This window comes from Helianthus annuus, chromosome 3 (genome assembly GCF_002127325.2).
Source record: "Helianthus annuus cultivar XRQ/B chromosome 3, HanXRQr2.0-SUNRISE, whole genome shotgun sequence".
Lineage (NCBI taxonomy): Eukaryota > Viridiplantae > Streptophyta > Magnoliopsida > Asterales > Asteraceae > Helianthus > Helianthus annuus.
The window spans coordinates 131,856,156-131,862,458 of NC_035435.2; the positions used below are offsets into that span (position 1 = coordinate 131,856,156).

At 34.6% G+C, this 6,303-nt stretch overlaps 1 pseudogene; it reads right to left on the bottom strand.

Annotated features, from left to right (window-relative positions):
- Nucleotides 1–216: 216 nt before the first annotated feature.
- Nucleotides 217–4,831, bottom strand: LOC110932085 (annotated as a pseudogene).
- Nucleotides 4,832–6,303: the final 1,472 nt, after the last annotated feature.

Here is a 6,303-nt window from a genome sequence, read left to right on the forward strand (position 1 = left end):
TTTTTCAATCCCGAATATGTTTTTTAGGGATTGATAATTACTCCCTAATATGTTAATTTCGTAAGTAAAAAATAGTCTTTGATGCTATGAATGTTTCTAGTCATGAGTTTTTGATGACTAAAAATAGTTTTTGATACTAATTTGATAGTCCATAATATGCATGCACATTTTGGTAATATATTTACTTTTTAGGACTAATAAGAGTCTTAAATGCAATGACATTCTCAACAAATTTAATCCATAACATTATAGCATGTTAATTCTAAACTTTAATAAAGTTAAAAATATAATGAAATAATACTTAGTAGATCAATCCTAAACTTCAAAATAGTAATCAATCAAACACCAACAAAATAAGTCTTAGCTAACTCACATTCTAAATCAAACTATCATTGTCATTGAGTTGCCCATCCAAATCATTTGCTCCACCCCTCATATGTGCGGTTAGTGAGCTCTTAAAATCCAGAAACTTTGAGCTCATGAACATGGCAATCAAATTGTAACCTGCAAGTCAAATTCTATATCGAGAGGAAGTGCGCCTTTACTGAGTATGTATCGTTGAAAATGAATCAAAAATCGATCCAGTTTTCTCTTTGATGAACCTCGACCAAAGTAGTGCCCACAAGTCTCGAGAAGTGTGATTATCATTCTAATTCTAAAGCAGTCTTCAGGCGGATCAAGTACATCTTGCTAAACGAAGAGATAAGAAACCATTAGAAATAAAAAAAAACAGATTAAAATATATAAAAGATTCACTTTGTACCTCTTCAGTCCCATGACCAAAAATGAGAATAAGATATAATGTATCGAGAACAACTGAAGAATCCACATGTTCATAATTATATAGCTCGCCTAAAAACCGCATATGAGCAATTCGTCGTCGTTGCATCCCGTATTCATTTACCTCCAAACCTAGCCGAATTTCCTCCAAGACCTGTAAAAGAACAATTGATAATATCATGCAAATATAACTTACATCTACTAAATTTTAACAAGAGTAAAATGTCATTTTCGTCCCGGAGGTTTGGCCAGTTTTGCGACTTTCATCAAAAGGTTTGTTTTTCCGCATTTGGATCCAAAAGGTTTAAAATCTTGTCATTTTCATCCGGCTCGTTAACTTCATTCATTTTTCTCCGTTAAGTCAGGGGTATTTTCGTCTTTTTCTACGTTAAGGGTATTTTGAATACTTGTACATTATGCAAAATGATTGTACATAGAGTGAAAATGACCGAATTGCCCTTTAAGTTAACAAAAAAGATGGAAATACCCCTGACTTAACGGAAAAATAGGTAGAGTTAACGAGCCGGATGAAAATGGCAAGATTTCAAACCTTTTGGATCCAGATGTAGAAAAACAAACCTTTTGACAAAAGTCGCAAAACTGGCCAAACCTCATGGATGAAAATGGCATTTTACTCTTTTAACAATATTAAAAAATTACTAACCTCGTCTACTATAGCAACTGCAAACTCATCATGATAGCGACTCAATCTAGCAGTTAGTGAAGCAATCAAATGAATTTGACCATATTTTCCTTTGTGAACCTTCCAAAAGCATTTTAACAAATACGGTTGGCATTCACTCCACGGTAGCTTACGAAGTTGTCTCAATACTTGCTCAATTAAAGACTTATCCAGGTCTGTGAAAAGTAACTTTCTAATATACTGCACAAGTTATCACATGACGTGTGAATTGGTCATCAATGTCAATAATGTAAACAACAACAACAACAACAACAATAATAATAATACCTGATGCAAAGGAGGACGAACTTTGGAGACTCTGGCAGATCGTTCAGGTGGTTTGTACAGGTAATACGCGTTTTCCACAAAGGTATTGTGCCTAGGATCCAAATTCTTAATGTTTTTAGGCGCATAAGGATTTCTAACATGTTTGCCATACGCACGTTGGTATCAGGGTGCCAGTAAAGATATCTGCCACACGTCTCAAGAAGATTGCATGCAACATCTATGTTGTGATGGGTAAAGTCATCTAAACAAGCCTTTAGACAACTGAAAATGAGCACAGATGGTGCAATCTTAAACTTGCAAAGCTCTCCGATAAATCAAATGTTCCTGATCTTAGTCTCGATGTTCATTTGATCCTGAGACATTAATGATGATGAATAAAAAAATATAGAAAGTACATTTTATGAAAAAATAAATAACAAAACCTTTTTATTGATGAGGAAGTTGAATTCTTCCTCGAATAACTGCAAAAGTGTAGAAGGTACGTCCTTCATGCAAGTTGACAGTGTGGCAACCATGCGCGAGTAGTATGGTAGCAGTTCTAAAGAGGTCCTCGGTACGTTGAACAAAGCTCTAGCAAGCTTTTTGCGGGATGATTTTGAATTTAGATAACAAAACTCCACCTGAAATTTCGTATAAATTACAAACCAATTAAACAAACTTAGCATGCAAGTGGAGAGATCTTAAAGGGAAAGTTATTACACAGTCAACTGGTTAATTAAGTCACGGCTCACGCAGCCCGGAAGCCTCTGCAACAAACCATCCAAGTTGGTTCCTTCGGGACCTCTAGGCTTATCCTTCTCAGTTTCACCATCGTTTTCTTTTTCTTTTCCTTTATCCTTTTCGTCTTCATCTTTCTTTTTTTCACTTTTACGGTCGGTTAGAACTGCAGCATCCACAGAAGTATCTCCAGTGTCATGGGCAGCAACGTGACCTTGATGAAGCTCAGGTGCTATATCCTGCATGATTTTTAATTTGTATAATGTTTTTTTAATTAATATGCGATGATATTTAGTGAAACAGGATATAGAACAGGCATGCCGCATATGTAACAATAACCAAATAATTGATTAATAGCAACTACATTTATATTAGAAAGACTAGAACTTTACAGTTGTTGGTTGTTACTAGGATTTTTAAAGAAAATGCAATTAAGAGAGTAACTAAATTAGCATCAGCGACATAAATAATTATTAAGAACAAGCAAAAGCACATAAATAAATTTTCATCAATAAATCAACATAAACATTAACACTTGCTTAATGGGTAAAACTCAAATTTCATTGATAAATCAACACAAACAACAAGAGCATATTATTCACATTCAGTATAAGTGTCTGCGATTTCTTTTTTATTTTATCTCTTATATGAAAATGGTAGTTGACTTGAACCATCCAAGAAACAATAGAAATAAAAGAAAATGGGTTTAGGTAAATCAAGTTGAAGAGTGATTAACTATTCGAGCCAACCTATTAAGTTTTTGTTGCGAAAAGACCATCTTCTTGCAAAATGCAAGATATACACTTTTCACAAGAGTGCAATCATAAACAAATATTTAAATTTAAAATGTGAATTAAAAAAAACAAAACAAAACAAAATAGACACTTTTTCATTGTTCTTTATCCCCTTTTTTGTAAATTTGTTTCTACGCTATTTTTTTATTGGATTTCTGATTTCAATCATACAACTACATGTATAACCATGGGCGAAGGATAGTGGGGGCGGGAGGGGGCGGCCGACCCCCCGAACTTTTCGCTCAGTAATGGAGAGCATGTAGTTTTTGTATAGAAATTTTTGGATATATACGTTTTCGACCCCGCGTTTTATAGAAAATTTTGGGTATATACGTTTTTGATCCCCCGGTCGGAAATCTCAAGCTTCGCCAATATAACTATATATATATATATATATATATATATATATATATATACATGCATACATGTTCAATTCATAGAAATTAGAAATAACAGTCCACATATGACACCACAATAAACACATTCCAAAACCAACAATAACAACCCTGTGACAATTAAGAATTAAACCAACAAAACTCTAACAAACTCACCCTAACATGAAATCATCATCAAATTTAAAGAAACACACATAAAACATGTGAAATGTATAATAGAGAGTAGAATAGCATCACCGAATTGATGTTGATTTCGTGGATGAACGGTGTTTTTGTAGGAAAATGCAGCTGTGAAAAACCCTAACAGCGATTTGGAGCAAATCTATGAAGAAATCGCATATTTGAAAGAACCCTAACTGAGATTTGGAGCTAACGATGTGAAGAAATCGTCTGTATCGTAACTGCTGTGAACGGGCGGGAGATGAAAACTAAAGTGAAAATAGGGCTTCGCGCTATTTGGGATTTTAGGGAAAACTTTGGCGGTTTAGAACATTGTGGATTCAGAAAGGATTAGACCATTATTATCTAATTTAATCATTTAATTAAAATGGTAAAAGAAATCTTTTTACGAATAAGTTTTAAATTTGTTAAGTAGCTAGAAAGCCTTTCGAAAAAAAAAAGTAGCTAGAAAGCCTAAAAAAGGAAACACAAATTCTTACTAGTTTACTAGAAAATTCAAATTACAAATTAAAGATAATAATATATAGAGATCATAATAGATTTTATCACCCTAAACTAAGCAAAATTGGCCAATACCACTCCCAACTTTCATTTTGACTCCCACCACCCTCTACTTAACATTTAGGTGGCTGTGTCACCATGGAGTTAATCAAATACTAACTCAGTTAGTCTTTTTATCCTACATGGTTTTTTATGTAAGGTAGTAAGGTGACGTGGGTTTTTTAATCTACGTGGACTCACCCTTTACAAAACACAATACAGTCAAACACCTCGCATATCCTCTGTATCATCTTCGTCTTCGCCAAACAGAGGTTCAAAGCTGCAGCCAAGATGTCTCGTCAAGCAACCAGATTCATCGCTAATCTCTCTTCAAAACTCACATCTCGCACATTGTCTGTATCATCATCGTCTTTGAATCCGATCTCTCGGTCGCGTTCGTTCGCCACAGCTCCTCCGCCACCGGTCGTCTTCGTCGACAAGAACACACGCGTCATCTGTCAAGGAACCACAGGCATGACACCTTTCACACCGAACAAGCCATTGAATACGGCACTAGTTTTGTTTGTCTTGAAAATATTTAGAACTGAATTTCAGTCCCTAATATGTTCCATCAATATTAGAGACCGAACATAAGTCTCAAACACATTTGTTCCATTTTTAAGAGAACATTTTTTAGATTAAAATTCAGTTGCCAATAAGTGTCCCTCCAAAAAAAGCTAAATGGAGAGAACATATTTGTGACTGGAATTTAGTCTCAACTAAGGTGACTAAATATTAGTGACCATAAAATTACACCATTCTAATTAATAGGGGCACTTATTTGGGACTGAAGTTCTGTAACCAATAAGTTTCCATCCAATAATTTTTTTTATGACACACATATTTGTGACTAAAATTTCTTTCAGACAAGTGGTCAAAGTATTAGTGACTGAATATCAGTCACAAACATCAGCCACAAGGAAATCAGTCTCTAATATAATCTGTAACAGATAAACTAGTCCTGGAAACTTATTGGTTACTGAAATTCAGTCCTAAATAACTGCCCCCATTAATAATTTATTCCCTATGTGTCAATATATTACTGACTGAATATTAGTGACCAACAAAATGGCGCCATTTTTATTAATGGGGGCAGTTATTTAGGACTAAATTTCAGTAACCAATAAGTTTCCCCCTAAAATTTATTTTTAGGCAAACATATTTGTGACTAAAATTCAGTCTCAGATAAATGGTCCAAGTATTAAGGACTGGTTATTAGTCACGGACACCAGTCACAAAAAAATCAACCTCTAACACAATTAGTAACTAATAAATTAGTCCCAGATACTATGTTTCCGAGACTGATAGATCAGTCCCTCATAATTTAGTCCCTAGGTGTCAATATATTAGTGACTGAATATTAGTGACCAATAAAATGACGCCATTTTTATTAATGGGGGCAGTTATTTAGGACTGAATTTCAGTAACCAATAAGTTTCCCTCCAAAAATTATTTTTAGACAAACGTATTTGTGACTAAAATTCAGTCTTAGATAAGTGGTCCAAGTATTAAGGACTGATTGTTAGTCACGAACATCAGTCACAAAAAAAATCAGTCTCTAATACAATTAGTAACTAATAAATTAGTCCCAGATACTATGTATCCGAGACTGATAGATCAGTCCCTCATAATTTAGTCCCAAATGGTCATTTTTCTTGTAGTGAGAATGTCTCAAAGGTAGAAGAGTTCCGATTGGGGGGGGGGGGGTATCTACGGTCTTCGCAATTCAAGAGGGAAGGTAGGGTTTGTTATAGTTTTATACTTAAATCAGAATTTGATTTAGGTTATGATACGTACACATGATCCTAAAAGTGTTGGGCTGATTACTCAATGGGCCGAGATATTCACACAAGGAAAGGAAAGGTAGCAACAGTAGATATGTATTGGATGTTAGCTGTACGCACATGGGGTGGGGGTTCTATATCCG